The following is a 19,129-nucleotide window of genomic DNA, read 5'->3' as shown; positions in this document are numbered from 1 at the left end:
TGCGTGCGAGCGGCACTCAGCCCAGGAGAAGAAAAAGATACCACTGAGCTGAGAAAGTCAGTGCAATATATATGCTTTATTCTCACTAATAATACATACACACACACACACATGTACAGACAGAGACGCTGGGAACGAGCTGTTTTTCTTTTTGAATATCTCCCCACAGGGAGGTGCACCGTTCCCAGAGACACTGCAATACTGGGTCGATGCGTGGAGTGGACGGAGCAAGCCCCTATTCCATCTCCCTGTTCCAAAAATCAATTTAATATATGGTCCCCAGATAGGGGACGTATCAGATATTAAACTGATAAGAACAGATTTTTTTTTTTTTTTTCTGACACTCTGGGGTGCCTTATTGCCTTACAGATTCATTCCAGATTCCTTGCAGTGACATTACATCAAGCCAAAGCTCTACAAGCCAAAGCTCTACACTCTGCCCGAGGGGATTTCTCCCTGACTGCATCCCCCCGGCATACAATGGCAGGAAGGCTCCAAATGGTTGCCTTCCCCCACTTGACCACTTGATCTTAGCCAAAAGGCCGAGAAGCGATACCGCGCTCGATGCGAATTGATCTTGGGTCCTGTTTGCCCTCCTTCTTTTTTCTCTGCATGACTGTGTTTAAAGCAGTCTCGCAGCACTGCCGTTCTGGGCACATTTTTGCCACCGTTTCTAATTGCAACAGTGGATCAGTTGAAAGAAGTTGCCGTTTTCTCCTTTCTTGCTCGGATTGCGTGACAGATTGGTAACTTTGCCAGTAGGCCACCAATCAGATGGGAGAGGGTTGGGTCTCAACGGACCTACGTCACTCATTCTCCGTCACGAACGAACTGCCGTGGAAGGAAACCTCTTTAAGGTAAACTAGGGACGTGACGTGACGTGTCTCACAGTGAGTGAGCGAGTGAGTGAGTGAGATTGCAACAGACAATCGAGAAAGAGGTGAGGTGCTGACAATCAGCAGCTCGTGTTTAAACATTCCTTCCACAGCAGGCAAGACCAATCAAAAGAAAATACTGCAGATGCTGGCTCTGGCTCGGCTGCCTGGCTGGCTGGCTGGAGATGGGAAATAAAAAGACAAGACGTGTTAATGGCTGGGTTAACTGTCGCAAGCAACAAGGCGTTAATGTTTCAGGAGTGCCGATTGCAATTGAAAGCTGTCTCTCAAGCTGCTCCTCCCCCGAAAGAAACGAGGCGTTAATGTTTCGGAAGTGCCGATTGAAAGCTGTCTCTCAAGCTGCTCCCTCACTGGGCCCTGTCCGTTGTCATGTTAATGGCTGGGTTAACTGTCGCAAGCAACAAGGCGTTAATGTTTCAGGAGTGCCGATTGCAATTGAAAGCTGTCTCTCAAGCTGCTCCTCCCCCGAAAGAAACGAGGCGGTAATGTTTCAGGAGTGCCGATTGCAATTGAAAGCTGTCTCTCAAGCTGGACGTCCAGTTATTTTGCAGTTTCAATTATATCGCTGGCTGCGTGCGTGCGTGCGAGCGGCACTCAGCCCAGGAGAAGAAAAAGATACCACTGAGCTGAGAAAGTCAGTGCAATATATATGCTTTATTCTCACTAATAATACATACACACACACACACATGTACAGACAGAGACGCTGGGAACGAGCTGTTTTTCTTTTTGAATATCTCCCCACAGGGAGGTGCACCGTTCCCAGAGACACTGCAATACTGGGTCGATGCGTGGAGTGGACGGAGCAAGCCCCTATTCCATCTCCCTGTTCCAAAAATCAATTTAATATATGGTCCCCAGATAGGGGACGTATCAGATATTAAACTGATAAGAACAGATTTTTTTTTTTTTTTTTTTTTTTCTGACACTCTGGGGTGCCTTATTGCCTTACAGATTCATTCCAGATTCCTTGCAGTGACATTACATCAAGCCAAAGCTCTACAAGCCAAAGCTCTACACTCTGCCCGAGGGGATTTCTCTCTGACTGCATCCCCCCGGCATACAATGGCAGGAAGGCTCCAAATGGTTGCCTTCCCCCACTTGACCACTTGATCTTAGCCAAAAGGCCGAGAAGCGATACCGCGCTCGATGCGAATTGATCTTGGGTCCTGTTTGCCCTCCTTCTTTTTTCTCTGCATGACTGTGTTTAAAGCAGTCTCGCAGCACTGCCGTTCTGGGCACATTTTTGCCACCGTTTCTAATTGCAACAGTGGATCAGTTGAAAGAAGTTGCCGTTTTCTCCTTTCTTGCTCGGATTGCGTGACAGATTGGTAACTTTGCCAGTAGGCCACCAATCAGATGGGAGAGGGTTGGGTCTCAACGGACCTACGTCACTCATTCTCCGTCACGAACGAACTGCCGTGGAAGGAAACCTCTTTAAGGTAAACTAGGGACGTGACGTGACGTGTCTCACAGTGAGTGAGCGAGTGAGTGAGTGAGATTGCAACAGACAATCGAGAAAGAGGTGAGGTGCTGACAATCAGCAGCTCGTGTTTAAACATTCCTTCCACAGCAGGCAAGACCAATCAAAAGAAAATACTGCAGATGCTGGCTCTGGCTCGGCTGCCTGGCTGGCTGGCTGGAGATGGGAAATAAAAAGACAAGACGTGTTAATGGCTGGGTTAACTGTCGCAAGCAACAAGGCGTTAATGTTTCAGGAGTGCCGATTGCAATTGAAAGCTGTCTCTCAAGCTGCTCCTCCCCCGAAAGAAACGAGGCGTTAATGTTTCGGAAGTGCCGATTGAAAGCTGTCTCTCAAGCTGCTCCCTCACTGGGCCCTGTCCGTTGTCATGTTAATGGCTGGGTTAACTGTCGCAAGCAACAAGGCGTTAATGTTTCAGGAGTGCCGATTGCAATTGAAAGCTGTCTCTCAAGCTGCTCCTCCCCCGAAAGAAACGAGGCGGTAATGTTTCAGGAGTGCCGATTGCAATTGAAAGCTGTCTCTCAAGCTGGACGTCCAGTTATTTTGCAGTTTCAATTATATCGCTGGCTGCGTGCGTGCGTGCGAGCGGCACTCAGCCCAGGAGAAGAAAAAGATACCACTGAGCTGAGAAAGTCAGTGCAATATATATGCTTTATTCTCACTAATAACACATACACACACACACACATGTACAGACAGAGACGCTGGGAACGAGCTGTTTTTCTTTTTGAATATCTCCCCACAGGGAGGTGCACCATTCCCAGAGACACTGCAATACTGGGTCGATGCGTGGAGTGGACGGAGCAAGCCCCTATTCCATCTCCCTGTTCCAAAAATCAATTTAATATATGGTCCCCAGATAGGGGACGTATCAGATATTAAACTGATAAGAACAGATTTTTTTTTTTTTTTTTTTTCTGACACTCTGGGGTGCCTTATTGCCTTACAGATTCATTCCAGATTCCTTGCAGTGACATTACATCAAGCCAAAGCTCTACAAGCCAAAGCTCTGCACTCTGCCCGAGGGGATTTCTCCCTGACTGCATCCCCCCGGCATTCAATGGCAGGAAGGCTCCAAATGGTTGCCTTCCCCCACTTGACCACTTGATCTTAGCCAAAAGGCCGAGAAGCGATACCGCGCTCGATGCGAATTGATCTTGGGTCCTGTTTGCCCTCCTTCTTTTTTCTCTGCATGACTGTGTTTAAAGCAGTCTCGCAGCACTGCCGTTCTGGGCACATTTTTGCCACCGTTTCTAATTGCAACAGTGGATCAGTTGAAAGAAGTTGCCGTTTTCTCCTTTCTTGCTCGGATTGCGTGACAGATTGGTAACTTTGCCAGTAGGCCACCAATCAGATGGGAGAGGGTTGGGTCTCAACGGACCTACGTCACTCATTCTCCGTCACGAACGAACTGCCGTGGAAGGAAACCTCTTTAAGGTAAACTAGGGACGTGACGTGACGTGTCTCACAGTGAGTGAGCGAGTGAGTGAGTGAGATTGCAACAGACAATCGAGAAAGAGGTGAGGTGCTGACAATCAGCAGCTCGTGTTTAAACATTCCTTCCACAGCAGGCAAGACCAATCAAAAGAAAATACTGCAGATGCTGGCTCTGGCTCGGCTGCCTGGCTGGCTGGCTGGAGATGGGAAATAAAAAGACAAGACGTGTTAATGGCTGGGTTAACTGTCGCAAGCAACAAGGCGTTAATGTTTCAGGAGTGCCGATTGCAATTGAAAGCTGTCTCTCAAGCTGCTCCTCCCCCGAAAGAAACGAGGCGTTAATGTTTCGGAAGTGCCGATTGAAAGCTGTCTCTCAAGCTGCTCCCTCACTGGGCCCTGTCCGTTGTCATGTTAATGGCTGGGTTAACTGTCGCAAGCAACAAGGCGTTAATGTTTCAGGAGTGCCGATTGCAATTGAAAGCTGTCTCTCAAGCTGCTCCTCCCCCGAAAGAAACGAGGCGGTAATGTTTCAGGAGTGCCGATTGCAATTGAAAGCTGTCTCTCAAGCTGGACGTCCAGTTATTTTGCAGTTTCAATTATATCGCTGGCTGCGTGCGTGCGTGCGAGCGGCACTCAGCCCAGGAGAAGAAAAAGATACCACTGAGCTGAGAAAGTCAGTGCAATATATATGCTTTATTCTCACTAATAATACATACACACACACACACATGTACAGACAGAGACGCTGGGAACGAGCTGTTTTTCTTTTTGAATATCTCCCCACAGGGAGGTGCACCGTTCCCAGAGACACTGCAATACTGGGTCGATGCGTGGAGTGGACGGAGCAAGCCCCTATTCCATCTCCCTGTTCCAAAAATCAATTTAATATATGGTCCCCAGATAGGGGACGTATCAGATATTAAACTGATAAGAACAGATTTTTTTTTTTTTTTTCTGACACTCTGGGGTGCCTTATTGCCTTACAGATTCATTCCAGATTCCTTGCAGTGACATTACATCAAGCCAAAGCTCTACAAGCCAAAGCTCTACACTCTGCCCGAGGGGATTTCTCCCTGACTGCATCCCCCCGGCATACAATGGCAGGAAGGCTCCAAATGGTTGCCTTCCCCCACTTGACCACTTGATCTTAGCCAAAAGGCCGAGAAGCGATACCGCGCTCGATGCGAATTGATCTTGGGTCCTGTTTGCCCTCCTTCTTTTTTCTCTGCATGACTGTGTTTAAAGCAGTCTCGCAGCACTGCCGTTCTGGGCACATTTTTGCCACCGTTTCTAATTGCAACAGTGGATCAGTTGAAAGAAGTTGCCGTTTTCTCCTTTCTTGCTCGGATTGCGTGACAGATTGGTAACTTTGCCAGTAGGCCACCAATCAGATGGGAGAGGGTTGGGTCTCAACGGACCTACGTCACTCATTCTCCGTCACGAACGAACTGCCGTGGAAGGAAACCTCTTTAAGGTAAACTAGGGACGTGACGTGACGTGTCTCACAGTGAGTGAGCGAGTGAGTGAGTGAGATTGCAACAGACAATCGAGAAAGAGGTGAGGTGCTGACAATCAGCAGCTCGTGTTTAAACATTCCTTCCACAGCAGGCAAGACCAATCAAAAGAAAATACTGCAGATGCTGGCTCTGGCTCGGCTGCCTGGCTGGCTGGCTGGAGATGGGAAATAAAAAGACAAGACGTGTTAATGGCTGGGTTAACTGTCGCAAGCAACAAGGCGTTAATGTTTCAGGAGTGCCGATTGCAATTGAAAGCTGTCTCTCAAGCTGCTCCTCCCCCGAAAGAAACGAGGCGTTAATGTTTCGGAAGTGCCGATTGAAAGCTGTCTCTCAAGCTGCTCCCTCACTGGGCCCTGTCCGTTGTCATGTTAATGGCTGGGTTAACTGTCGCAAGCAACAAGGCGTTAATGTTTCAGGAGTGCCGATTGCAATTGAAAGCTGTCTCTCAAGCTGCTCCTCCCCCGAAAGAAACGAGGCGGTAATGTTTCAGGAGTGCCGATTGCAATTGAAAGCTGTCTCTCAAGCTGGACGTCCAGTTATTTTGCAGTTTCAATTATATCGCTGGCTGCGTGCGTGCGTGCGAGCGGCACTCAGCCCAGGAGAAGAAAAAGATACCACTGAGCTGAGAAAGTCAGTGCAATATATATGCTTTATTCTCACTAATAATACATACACACACACACACATGTACAGACAGAGACGCGGGGAACGAGCTGTTTTTCTTTTTGAATATCTCCCCACAGGGAGGTGCACCGTTCCCAGAGACACTGCAATACTGGGTCGATGCGTGGAGTGGACGGAGCAAGCCCCTATTCCATCTCCCTGTTCCAAAAATCAATTTAATATATGGTCCCCAGATAGGGGACGTATCAGATATTAAACTGATAAGAACAGATTTTTTTTTTTTTTCTGACACTCTGGGGTGCCTTATTGCCTTACAGATTCATTCCAGATTCCTTGCAGTGACATTACATCAAGCCAAAGCTCTACAAGCCAAAGCTCTACACTCTGCCCGAGGGGATTTCTCCCTGACTGCATCCCCCCGGCATACAATGGCAGGAAGGCTCCAAATGGTTGCCTTCCCCCACTTGACCACTTGATCTTAGCCAAAAGGCCGAGAAGCGATACCGCACTCGATGCGAATTGATCTTGGGTCCTGTTTGCCCTCCTTCTTTTTTCTCTGCATGACTGTGTTTAAAGCAGTCTCGCAGCACTGCCGTTCTGGGCACATTTTTGCCACCGTTTCTAATTGCAACAGTGGATCAGTTGAAAGAAGTTGCCGTTTTCTCCTTTCTTGCTCGGATTGCGTGACAGATTGGTAACTTTGCCAGTAGGCCACCAATCAGATGGGAGAGGGTTGGGTCTCAACGGACCTACGTCACTCATTCTCCGTCACGAACGAACTGCCGTGGAAGGAAACCTCTTTAAGGTAAACTAGGGACGTGACGTGACGTGTCTCACAGTGAGTGAGCGAGTGAGTGAGTGAGATTGCAACAGACAATCGAGAAAGAGGTGAGGTGCTGACAATCAGCAGCTCGTGTTTAAACATTCCTTCCACAGCAGGCAAGACCAATCAAAAGAAAATACTGCAGATGCTGGCTCTGGCTCGGCTGCCTGGCTGGCTGGCTGGAGATGGGAAATAAAAAGACAAGACGTGTTAATGGCTGGGTTAACTGTCGCAAGCAACAAGGCGTTAATGTTTCAGGAGTGCCGATTGCAATTGAAAGCTGTCTCTCAAGCTGCTCCTCCCCCGAAAGAAACGAGGCGTTAATGTTTCGGAAGTGCCGATTGAAAGCTGTCTCTCAAGCTGCTCCCTCACTGGGCCCTGTCCGTTGTCATGTTAATGGCTGGGTTAACTGTCGCAAGCAACAAGGCGTTAATGTTTCAGGAGTGCCGATTGCAATTGAAAGCTGTCTCTCAAGCTGCTCCTCCCCCGAAAGAAACGAGGCGGTAATGTTTCAGGAGTGCCGATTGCAATTGAAAGCTGTCTCTCAAGCTGGACGTCCAGTTATTTTGCAGTTTCAATTATATCGCTGGCTGCGTGCGTGCGTGCGAGCGGCACTCAGCCCAGGAGAAGAAAAAGATACCACTGAGCTGAGAAAGTCAGTGCAATATATATGCTTTATTCTCACTAATAATACATACACACACACACACATGTACAGACAGAGACGCTGGGAACGAGCTGTTTTTCTTTTTGAATATCTCCCCACAGGGAGGTGCACCGTTCCCAGAGACACTGCAATACTGGGTCGATGCGTGGAGTGGACGGAGCAAGCCCCTATTCCATCTCCCTGTTCCAAAAATCAATTTAATATATGGTCCCCAGATAGGGGACGTATCAGATATTAAACTGATAAGAACAGATTTTTTTTTTTTTTTTTTCCTGACACTCTGGGGTGCCTTATTGCCTTACAGATTCATTCCAGATTCCTTGCAGTGACATTACATCAAGCCAAAGCTCTACAAGCCAAAGCTCTACACTCTGCCCGAGGGGATTTCTCCCTGACTGCATCCCCCCGGCATACAATGGCAGGAAGGCTCCAAATGGTTGCCTTCCCCCACTTGACCACTTGATCTTAGCCAAAAGGCCGAGAAGCGATACCGCGCTCGATGCGAATTGATCTTGGGTCCTGTTTGCCCTCCTTCTTTTTTCTCTGCATGACTGTGTTTAAAGCAGTCTCGCAGCACTGCCGTTCTGGGCACATTTTTGCCACCGTTTCTAATTGCAACAGTGGATCAGTTGAAAGAAGTTGCCGTTTTCTCCTTTCTTGCTCGGATTGCGTGACAGATTGGTAACTTTGCCAGTAGGCCACCAATCAGATGGGAGAGGGTTGGGTCTCAACGGACCTACGTCACTCATTCTCCGTCACGAACGAACTGCCGTGGAAGGAAACCTCTTTAAGGTAAACTAGGGACGTGACGTGACGTGTCTCACAGTGAGTGAGCGAGTGAGTGAGTGAGATTGCAACAGACAATCGAGAAAGAGGTGAGGTGCTGACAATCAGCAGCTCGTGTTTAAACATTCCTTCCACAGCAGGCAAGACCAATCAAAAGAAAATACTGCAGATGCTGGCTCTGGCTCGGCTGCCTGGCTGGCTGGCTGGAGATGGGAAATAAAAAGACAAGACGTGTTAATGGCTGGGTTAACTGTCGCAAGCAACAAGGCGTTAATGTTTCAGGAGTGCCGATTGCAATTGAAAGCTGTCTCTCAAGCTGCTCCTCCCCCGAAAGAAACGAGGCGTTAATGTTTCGGAAGTGCCGATTGAAAGCTGTCTCTCAAGCTGCTCCCTCACTGGGCCCTGTCCGTTGTCATGTTAATGGCTGGGTTAACTGTCGCAAGCAACAAGGCGTTAATGTTTCAGGAGTGCCGATTGCAATTGAAAGCTGTCTCTCAAGCTGCTCCTCCCCCGAAAGAAACGAGGCGGTAATGTTTCAGGAGTGCCGATTGCAATTGAAAGCTGTCTCTCAAGCTGGACGTCCAGTTATTTTGCAGTTTCAATTATATCGCTGGCTGCGTGCGTGCGTGCGAGCGGCACTCAGCCCAGGAGAAGAAAAAGATACCACTGAGCTGAGAAAGTCAGTGCAATATATATGCTTTATTCTCACTAATAATACATACACACACACACACATGTACAGACAGAGACGCTGGGAACGAGCTGTTTTTCTTTTTGAATATCTCCCCACAGGGAGGTGCACCGTTCCCAGAGACACTGCAATACTGGGTCGATGCGTGGAGTGGACGGAGCAAGCCCCTATTCCATCTCCCTGTTCCAAAAATCAATTTAATATATGGTCCCCAGATAGGGGACGTATCAGATATTAAACTGATAAGAACAGATTTTTTTTTTTTTTTTTTTTCTGACACTCTGGGGTGCCTTATTGCCTTACAGATTCATTCCAGATTCCTTGCAGTGACATTACATCAAGCCAAAGCTCTACAAGCCAAAGCTCTACACTCTGCCCGAGGGGATTTCTCCCTGACTGCATCCCCCCGGCATACAATGGCAGGAAGGCTCCAAATGGTTGCCTTCCCCCACTTGACCACTTGATCTTAGCCAAAAGGCCGAGAAGCGATACCGCGCTCGATGCGAATTGATCTTGGGTCCTGTTTGCCCTCCTTCTTTTTTCTCTGCATGACTGTGTTTAAAGCAGTCTCGCAGCACTGCCGTTCTGGGCACATTTTTGCCACCGTTTCTAATTGCAACAGTGGATCAGTTGAAAGAAGTTGCCGTTTTCTCCTTTCTTGCTCGGATTGCGTGACAGATTGGTAACTTTGCCAGTAGGCCACCAATCAGATGGGAGAGGGTTGGGTCTCAACGGACCTACGTCACTCATTCTCCGTCACGAACGAACTGCCGTGGAAGGAAACCTCTTTAAGGTAAACTAGGGACGTGACGTGACGTGTCTCACAGTGAGTGAGCGAGTGAGTGAGTGAGATTGCAACAGACAATCGAGAAAGAGGTGAGGTGCTGACAATCAGCAGCTCGTGTTTAAACATTCCTTCCACAGCAGGCAAGACCAATCAAAAGAAAATACTGCAGATGCTGGCTCTGGCTCGGCTGCCTGGCTGGCTGGCTGGAGATGGGAAATAAAAAGACAAGACGTGTTAATGGCTGGGTTAACTGTCGCAAGCAACAAGGCGTTAATGTTTCAGGAGTGCCGATTGCAATTGAAAGCTGTCTCTCAAGCTGCTCCTCCCCCGAAAGAAACGAGGCGTTAATGTTTCGGAAGTGCCGATTGAAAGCTGTCTCTCAAGCTGCTCCCTCACTGGGCCCTGTCCGTTGTCATGTTAATGGCTGGGTTAACTGTCGCAAGCAACAAGGCGTTAATGTTTCAGGAGTGCCGATTGCAATTGAAAGCTGTCTCTCAAGCTGCTCCTCCCCCGAAAGAAACGAGGCGGTAATGTTTCAGGAGTGCCGATTGCAATTGAAAGCTGTCTCTCAAGCTGGACGTCCAGTTATTTTGCAGTTTCAATTATATCGCTGGCTGCGTGCGTGCGTGCGAGCGGCACTCAGCCCAGGAGAAGAAAAAGATACCACTGAGCTGAGAAAGTCAGTGCAATATATATGCTTTATTCTCACTAATAATACATACACACACACACACATGTACAGACAGAGACGCTGGGAACGAGCTGTTTTTCTTTTTGAATATCTCCCCACAGGGAGGTGCACCGTTCCCAGAGACACTGCAATACTGGGTCGATGCGTGGAGTGGACGGAGCAAGCCCCTATTCCATCTCCCTGTTCCAAAAATCAATTTAATATATGGTCCCCAGATAGGGGACGTATCAGATATTAAACTGATAAGAACAGATTTTTTTTTTTTCCTGACACTCTGGGGTGCCTTATTGCCTTACAGATTCATTCCAGATGCCTTGCAGTGACATTACATCAAGCCAAAGCTCTACAAGCCAAAGCTCTACACTCTGCCCGAGGGGATTTCTCCCTGACTGCATCCCCCCGGCATACAATGGCAGGAAGGCTCCAAATGGTTGCCTTCCCCCACTTGACCACTTGATCTTAGCCAAAAGGCCGAGAAGCGATACCGCGCTCGATGCGAATTGATCTTGGGTCCTGTTTGCCCTCCTTTTTTCTCTGCATGACTGTGTTTAAAGCAGTCTCGCAGCACTGCCGTTCTGGGCACATTTTTGCCACCGTTTCTAATTGCAACAGTGGATCAGTTGAAAGAAGTTGCCGTTTTCTCCTTTCTTGCTCGGATTGCGTGACAGATTGGTAACTTTGCCAGTAGGCCACCAATCAGATGGGAGAGGGTTGGGTCTCAACGGACCTACGTCACTCATTCTCCGTCACGAACGAACTGCCGTGGAAGGAAACCTCTTTAAGGTAAACTAGGGACGTGACGTGACGTGTCTCACAGTGAGTGAGCGAGTGAGTGAGTGAGATTGCAACAGACAATCGAGAAAGAGGTGAGGTGCTGACAATCAGCAGCTCGTGTTTAAACATTCCTTCCACAGCAGGCAAGACCAATCAAAAGAAAATACTGCAGATGCTGGCTCTGGCTCGGCTGCCTGGCTGGCTGGCTGGAGATGGGAAATAAAAAGACAAGACGTGTTAATGGCTGGGTTAACTGTCGCAAGCAACAAGGCGTTAATGTTTCAGGAGTGCCGATTGCAATTGAAAGCTGTCTCTCAAGCTGCTCCTCCCCCGAAAGAAACGAGGCGTTAATGTTTCGGAAGTGCCGATTGAAAGCTGTCTCTCAAGCTGCTCCCTCACTGGGCCCTGTCCGTTGTCATGTTAATGGCTGGGTTAACTGTCGCAAGCAACAAGGCGTTAATGTTTCAGGAGTGCCGATTGCAATTGAAAGCTGTCTCTCAAGCTGCTCCTCCCCCGAAAGAAACGAGGCGGTAATGTTTCAGGAGTGCCGATTGCAATTGAAAGCTGTCTCTCAAGCTGGACGTCCAGTTATTTTGCAGTTTCAATTATATCGCTGGCTGCGTGCGTGCGTGCGAGCGGCACTCAGCCCAGGAGAAGAAAAAGATACCACTGAGCTGAGAAAGTCAGTGCAATATATATGCTTTATTCTCACTAATAATACATACACACACACACACATGTACAGACAGAGACGCTGGGAACGAGCTGTTTTTCTTTTTGAATATCTCCCCACAGGGAGGTGCACCGTTCCCAGAGACACTGCAATACTGGGTCGATGCGTGGAGTGGACGGAGCAAGCCCCTATTCCATCTCCCTGTTCCAAAAATCAATTTAATATATGGTCCCCAGATAGGGGACGTATCAGATATTAAACTGATAAGAACAGATTTTTTTTTTTCCTGACACTCTGGGGTGCCTTATTGCCTTACAGATTCATTCCAGATTCCTTGCAGTGACATTACATCAAGCCAAAGCTCTACAAGCCAAAGCTCTGCACTCTGCCCGAGGGGATTTCTCCCTGACTGCATCCCCCCGGCATACAATGGCAGGAAGGCTCCAAATGGTTGCCTTCCCCCACTTGACCACTTGATCTTAGCCAAAAGGCCGAGAAGCGATACCGCGCTCGATGCGAATTGATCTTGGGTCCTGTTTGCCCTCCTTCTTTTTTCTCTGCATGACTGTGTTTAAAGCAGTCTCGCAGCACTGCCGTTCTGGGCACATTTTTGCCACCGTTTCTAATTGCAACAGTGGATCAGTTGAAAGAAGTTGCCGTTTTCTCCTTTCTTGCTCGGATTGCGTGACAGATTGGTAACTTTGCCAGTAGGCCACCAATCAGATGGGAGAGGGTTGGGTCTCAACGGACCTACGTCACTCATTCTCCGTCACGAACGAACTGCCGTGGAAGGAAACCTCTTTAAGGTAAACTAGGGACGTGACGTGACGTGTCTCACAGTGAGTGAGCGAGTGAGTGAGTGAGATTGCAACAGACAATCGAGAAAGAGGTGAGGTGCTGACAATCAGCAGCTCGTGTTTAAACATTCCTTCCACAGCAGGCAAGACCAATCAAAAGAAAATACTGCAGATGCTGGCTCTGGCTCGGCTGCCTGGCTGGCTGGCTGGAGATGGGAAATAAAAAGACAAGACGTGTTAATGGCTGGGTTAACTGTCGCAAGCAACAAGGCGTTAATGTTTCAGGAGTGCCGATTGCAATTGAAAGCTGTCTCTCAAGCTGCTCCTCCCCCGAAAGAAACGAGGCGTTAATGTTTCGGAAGTGCCGATTGAAAGCTGTCTCTCAAGCTGCTCCCTCACTGGGCCCTGTCCGTTGTCATGTTAATGGCTGGGTTAACTGTCGCAAGCAACAAGGCGTTAATGTTTCAGGAGTGCCGATTGCAATTGAAAGCTGTCTCTCAAGCTGCTCCTCCCCCGAAAGAAACGAGGCGGTAATGTTTCAGGAGTGCCGATTGCAATTGAAAGCTGTCTCTCAAGCTGGACGTCCAGTTATTTTGCAGTTTCAATTATATCGCTGGCTGCGTGCGTGCGTGCGAGCGGCACTCAGCCCAGGAGAAGAAAAAGATACCACTGAGCTGAGAAAGTCAGTGCAATATATATGCTTTATTCTCACTAATAATACATACACACACACACACATGTACAGACAGAGACGCTGGGAACGAGCTGTTTTTCTTTTTGAATATCTCCCCACAGGGAGGTGCACCGTTCCCAGAGACACTGCAATACTGGGTCGATGCGTGGAGTGGACGGAGCAAGCCCCTATTCCATCTCCCTGTTCCAAAAATCAATTTAATATATGGTCCCCAGATAGGGGACGTATCAGATATTAAACTGATAAGAACAGATTTTTTTTTTTTTTTTTTTTTTTTTTCCTGACACTCTGGGGTGCCTTATTGCCTTACAGATTCATTCCAGATTCCTTGCAGTGACATTACATCAAGCCAAAGCTCTACAAGCCAAAGCTCTACACTCTGCCCGAGGGGATTTCTCCCTGACTGCATCCCCCCGGCATACAATGGCAGGAAGGCTCCAAATGGTTGCCTTCCCCCACTTGACCACTTGATCTTAGCCAAAAGGCCGAGAAGCGATACCGCGCTCGATGCGAATTGATCTTGGGTCCTGTTTGCCCTCCTTCTTTTTTCTCTGCATGACTGTGTTTAAAGCAGTCTCGCAGCACTGCCGTTCTGGGCACATTTTTGCCACCGTTTCTAATTGCAACAGTGGATCAGTTGAAAGAAGTTGCCGTTTTCTCCTTTCTTGCTCGGATTGCGTGACAGATTGGTAACTTTGCCAGTAGGCCACCAATCAGATGGGAGAGGGTTGGGTCTCAACGGACCTACGTCACTCATTCTCCGTCACGAACGAACTGCCGTGGAAGGAAACCTCTTTAAGGTAAACTAGGGACGTGACGTGACGTGTCTCACAGTGAGTGAGCGAGTGAGTGAGTGAGATTGCAACAGACAATCGAGAAAGAGGTGAGGTGCTGACAATCAGCAGCTCGTGTTTAAACATTCCTTCCACAGCAGGCAAGACCAATCAAAAGAAAATACTGCAGATGCTGGCTCTGGCTCGGCTGCCTGGCTGGCTGGCTGGAGATGGGAAATAAAAAGACAAGACGTGTTAATGGCTGGGTTAACTGTCGCAAGCAACAAGGCGTTAATGTTTCAGGAGTGCCGATTGCAATTGAAAGCTGTCTCTCAAGCTGCTCCTCCCCCGAAAGAAACGAGGCGTTAATGTTTCGGAAGTGCCGATTGAAAGCTGTCTCTCAAGCTGCTCCCTCACTGGGCCCTGTCCGTTGTCATGTTAATGGCTGGGTTAACTGTCGCAAGCAACAAGGCGTTAATGTTTCAGGAGTGCCGATTGCAATTGAAAGCTGTCTCTCAAGCTGCTCCTCCCCCGAAAGAAACGAGGCGGTAATGTTTCAGGAGTGCCGATTGCAATTGAAAGCTGTCTCTCAAGCTGGACGTCCAGTTATTTTGCAGTTTCAATTATATCGCTGGCTGCGTGCGTGCGTGCGAGCGGCACTCAGCCCAGGAGAAGAAAAAGATACCACTGAGCTGAGAAAGTCAGTGCAATATATATGCTTTATTCTCACTAATAATACATACACACACACACACATGTACAGACAGAGACGCTGGGAACGAGCTGTTTTTCTTTTTGAATATCTCCCCACAGGGAGGTGCACCGTTCCCAGAGACACTGCAATACTGGGTCGATGCGTGGAGTGGACGGAGCAAGCCCCTATTCCATCTCCCTGTTCCAAAAATCAATTTAATATATGGTCCCCAGATAGGGGACGTATCAGATATTAAACTGATAAGAACAGATTTTTTTTTTTTTTTTTTTTTTTTCTGACACTCTGGGGTGCCTTATTGCCTTACAGATTCATTCCAGATTCCTTGCAGTGACATTACATCAAGCCAAAGCTCTACAAGCCAAAGCTCTACACTCTGCCCGAGGGGATTTCTCCCTGACTGCATCCCCCCGGCATAGAATGGCAGAAAGGCTCCAAATGGTTGCCTTCCCCCACTTGACCACTTGATCTTAGCCAAAAGGCCGAGAAGCGATACCGCGCTCGATGCGAATTGATCTTGGGTCCTGTTTGCCCTCCTTCTTTTTTCTCTGCATGACTGTGTTTAAAGCAGTCTCGCAGCACTGCCGTTCTGGGCACATTTTTGCCACCGTTTCTAATTGCAACAGTGGATCAGTTGAAAGAAGTTGCCGTTTTCTCCTTTCTTGCTCGGATTGCGTGACAGATTGGTAACTTTGCCAGTAGGCCACCAATCAGATGGGAGAGGGTTGGGTCTCAACGGACCTACGTCACTCATTCTCCGTCACGAACGAACTGCCGTGGAAGGAAACCTCTTTAAGGTAAACTAGGGACGTGACGTGACGTGTCTCACAGTGAGTGAGCGAGTGAGTGAGTGAGATTGCAACAGACAATCGAGAAAGAGGTGAGGTGCTGACAATCAGCAGCTCGTGTTTAAACATTCCTTCCACAGCAGGCAAGACCAATCAAAAGAAAATACTGCAGATGCTGGCTCTGGCTCGGCTGCCTGGCTGGCTGGCTGGAGATGGGAAATAAAAAGACAAGACGTGTTAATGGCTGGGTTAACTGTCGCAAGCAACAAGGCGTTAATGTTTCAGGAGTGCCGATTGCAATTGAAAGCTGTCTCTCAAGCTGCTCCTCCCCCGAAAGAAACGAGGCGTTAATGTTTCGGAAGTGCCGATTGAAAGCTGTCTCTCAAGCTGCTCCCTCACTGGGCCCTGTCCGTTGTCATGTTAATGGCTGGGTTAACTGTCGCAAGCAACAAGGCGTTAATGTTTCAGGAGTGCCGATTGCAATTGAAAGCTGTCTCTCAAGCTGCTCCTCCCCCGAAAGAAACGAGGCGGTAATGTTTCAGGAGTGCCGATTGCAATTGAAAGCTGTCTCTCAAGCTGGACGTCCAGTTATTTTGCAGTTTCAATTATATCGCTGGCTGCGTGCGTGCGTGCGAGCGGCACTCAGCCCAGGAGAAGAAAAAGATACCACTGAGCTGAGAAAGTCAGTGCAATATATATGCTTTATTCTCACTAATAATACATACACACACACACACACATGTACAGACAGAGACGCTGGGAACGAGCTGTTTTTCTTTTTGAATATCTCCCCACAGGGAGGTGCACCGTTCCCAGAGACACTGCAATACTGGGTCGATGCGTGGAGTGGACGGAGCAAGCCCCTATTCCATCTCCCTGTTCCAAAAATCAATTTAATATATGGTCCCCAGATAGGGGACGTATCAGATATTAAACTGATAAGAACAGATTTTTTTTTTTTTTTTTTTTTTTCTGACACTCTGGGGTGCCTTATTGCCTTACAGATTCATTCCAGATTCCTTGCAGTGACATTACATCAAGCCAAAGCTCTACAAGCCAAAGCTCTACACTCTGCCCGAGGGGATTTCTCCCTGACTGCATCCCCCCGGCATACAATGGCAGGAAGGCTCCAAATGGTTGCCTTCCCCCACTTGACCACTTGATCTTAGCCAAAAGGCCGAGAAGCGATACCGCGCTCGATGCGAATTGATCTTGGGTCCTGTTTGCCCTCCTTCTTTTTTCTCTGCATGACTGTGTTTAAAGCAGTCTCGCAGCACTGCCGTTCTGGGCACATTTTTGCCACCGTTTCTAATTGCAACAGTGGATCAGTTGAAAGAAGTTGCCGTTTTCTCCTTTCTTGCTCGGATTGCGTGACAGATTGGTAACTTTGCCAGTAGGCCACCAATCAGATGGGAGAGGGTTGGGTCTCAACGGACCTACGTCACTCATTCTCCGTCACGAACGAACTGCCGTGGAAGGAAACCTCTTTAAGGTAAACTAGGGACGTGACGTGACGTGTCTCACAGTGAGTGAGCGAGTGAGTGAGTGAGATTGCAACAGACAATCGAGAAAGAGGTGAGGTGCTGACAATCAGCAGCTCGTGTTTAAACATTCCTTCCACAGCAGGCAAGACCAATCAAAAGAAAATACTGCAGATGCTGGCTCTGGCTCGGCTGCCTGGCTGGCTGGCTGGAGATGGGAAATAAAAAGACAAGACGTGTTAATGGCTGGGTTAACTGTCGCAAGCAACAAGGCGTTAATGTTTCAGGAGTGCCGATTGCAATTGAAAGCTGTCTCTCAAGCTGCTCCTCCCCCGAAAGAAACGAGGCGGTAATGTTTCAGGAGTGCCGATTGCAATTGAAAGCTGTCTCTCAAGCTGGACGTCCAGTTATTTTGCAGTTTCAATTATATCGCTGGCTGCGTGCGTGCGTGCGAGCGGCACTCAGCCCAGGAGAAGAAAAAGATACCACTGAGCTGAGAAAGTCAGTGCAATATATATGCTTTATTCTCACTAATAATACATACACACACACACACATGTACAGACAGAGACGCTGGGAACGAGCTGTTTTTCTTTTTGAATATCTCCCCACAGGGAGGTGCACCGTTCCCAGAGACACTGCAATACTGGGTCGATGCGTGGAGTGGACGGAGCAAGCCCCTATTCCATCTCCCTGTTCCAAAAATCAATTTAATATATGGTCCCCAGATAGGGGACGTATCAGATATTAAACTGATAAGAACAGATTTTTTTTTTTTTTTTTTTTTTTTCTGACACTCTGGGGTGCCTTATTGCCTTACAGATTCATTCCAGATTCCTTGCAGTGACATTACATCAAGCCAAAGCTCTACAAGCCAAAGCTCTACACTCTGCCCGAGGGGATTTCTCCCTGACTGCATCCCCCCGGCATAGAATGGCAGAAAGGCTCCAAATGGTTGCCTTCCCCCACTTGACCACTTGATCTTAGCCAAAAGGCCGAGAAGCGATACCGCGCTCGATGCGAATTGATCTTGGGTCCTGTTTGCCCTCCTTCTTTTTTCTCTGCATGACTGTGTTTAAAGCAGTCTCGCAGCACTGCCGTTCTGGGCACATTTTTGCCACCGTTTCTAATTGCAACAGTGGATCAGTTGAAAGAAGTTGCCGTTTTCTCCTTTCTTGCTCGGATTGCGTGACAGATTGGTAACTTTGCCAGTAGGCCACCAATCAGATGGGAGAGGGTTGGGTCTCAACGGACCTACGTCACTCATTCTCCGTCACGAACGAACTGCCGTGGAAGGAAACCTCTTTAAGGTAAACTAGGGACGTGACGTGACGTGTCTCACAGTGAGTGAGCGAGTGAGTGAGTGAGATTGCAACAGACAATCGAGAAAGAGGTGAGGTGCTGACAATCAGCAGCTCGTGTTTAAACATTCCTTCCACAGCAGGCAAGACCAATCAAAAGAAAATACTGCAGATGCTGGCTCTGGCTCGGCTGCCTGGCTGGCTGGCTGGAGATGGGAAATAAAAAGACAAGACGTGTTAATGGCTGGGTTAACTGTCGCAAGCAACAAGGCGTTAATGTTTCAGGAGTGCCGATTGCAATTGAAAGCTGTCTCTCAAGCTGCTCCTCCCCCGAAAGAAACGAGGCGTTAATGTTTCGGAAGTGCCGATTGAAAGCTGTCTCTCAAGCTGCTCCCTCACTGGGCCCTGTCCGTTGTCATGTTAATGGCTGGGTTAACTGTCGCAAGCAACAAGGCGTTAATGTTTCAGGAGTGCCGATTGCAATTGAAAGCTGTCTCTCAAGCTGCTCCTCCCCCGAAAGAAACGAGGCGGTAATGTTTCAGGAGTGCCGATTGCAATTGAAAGCTGTCTCTCAAGCTGGACGTCCAGTTATTTTGCAGTTTCAATTATATCGCTGGCTGCGTGCGTGCGTGCGAGCGGCACTCAGCCCAGGAGAAGAAAAAGATACCACTGAGCTGAGAAAGTCAGTGCAATATATATGCTTTATTCTCACTAATAATACATACACACACACA

The 19,129-nt window shown here is 48.3% G+C and overlaps 2 non-coding genes and 11 pseudogenes across 2 annotated transcripts; all 13 read right to left on the bottom strand.

The window, feature by feature from the left end:
• Nucleotides 1–168: 168 nt before the first annotated feature.
• LOC137328340 (U2 spliceosomal RNA) lies at nucleotides 169–371 on the bottom strand (annotated as a pseudogene).
• Nucleotides 372–1,642: 1,271 nt separating this feature from the next.
• LOC137328424 (U2 spliceosomal RNA) lies at nucleotides 1,643–1,852 on the bottom strand (annotated as a pseudogene).
• A 1,271-nt stretch (nucleotides 1,853–3,123) lies between these two features.
• On the bottom strand, nucleotides 3,124–3,330 carry LOC137328511 (U2 spliceosomal RNA; annotated as a pseudogene).
• Nucleotides 3,331–4,601: 1,271 nt separating this feature from the next.
• Nucleotides 4,602–4,804, bottom strand: LOC137328338 (U2 spliceosomal RNA; annotated as a pseudogene).
• Nucleotides 4,805–6,075: 1,271 nt separating this feature from the next.
• Nucleotides 6,076–6,276, bottom strand: LOC137328324 (U2 spliceosomal RNA). The gene has a single exon (XR_010964777.1). It is a non-coding gene; the product is annotated as a U2 spliceosomal RNA (small nuclear RNA).
• Nucleotides 6,277–7,547: 1,271 nt separating this feature from the next.
• LOC137328369 (U2 spliceosomal RNA) lies at nucleotides 7,548–7,753 on the bottom strand (annotated as a pseudogene).
• A 1,271-nt stretch (nucleotides 7,754–9,024) lies between these two features.
• Nucleotides 9,025–9,231, bottom strand: LOC137328378 (U2 spliceosomal RNA; annotated as a pseudogene).
• A 1,271-nt stretch (nucleotides 9,232–10,502) lies between these two features.
• LOC137328344 (U2 spliceosomal RNA) lies at nucleotides 10,503–10,688 on the bottom strand. Its single transcript, XR_010964780.1, has one exon. It is a non-coding gene; the product is annotated as a U2 spliceosomal RNA (small nuclear RNA).
• Nucleotides 10,689–11,970: 1,282 nt separating this feature from the next.
• Nucleotides 11,971–12,145, bottom strand: LOC137328329 (U2 spliceosomal RNA; annotated as a pseudogene).
• Nucleotides 12,146–13,440: 1,295 nt separating this feature from the next.
• LOC137328459 (U2 spliceosomal RNA) lies at nucleotides 13,441–13,654 on the bottom strand (annotated as a pseudogene).
• Nucleotides 13,655–14,925: 1,271 nt separating this feature from the next.
• Nucleotides 14,926–15,136, bottom strand: LOC137328437 (U2 spliceosomal RNA; annotated as a pseudogene).
• A 1,273-nt stretch (nucleotides 15,137–16,409) lies between these two features.
• LOC137328423 (U2 spliceosomal RNA) lies at nucleotides 16,410–16,619 on the bottom strand (annotated as a pseudogene).
• Nucleotides 16,620–17,707: 1,088 nt separating this feature from the next.
• On the bottom strand, nucleotides 17,708–17,918 carry LOC137328436 (U2 spliceosomal RNA; annotated as a pseudogene).
• Between the last annotated feature and the right edge of the window lie 1,211 nt (nucleotides 17,919–19,129).

Source organism: Heptranchias perlo, chromosome 12, assembly GCF_035084215.1.
Source record: "Heptranchias perlo isolate sHepPer1 chromosome 12, sHepPer1.hap1, whole genome shotgun sequence".
Taxonomy (NCBI): Eukaryota; Metazoa; Chordata; class Chondrichthyes; order Hexanchiformes; family Hexanchidae; genus Heptranchias; species Heptranchias perlo.
Note: the sequence above shows the minus strand (reverse complement) of the source record. Positions and strands in the feature narration are given on the sequence as shown.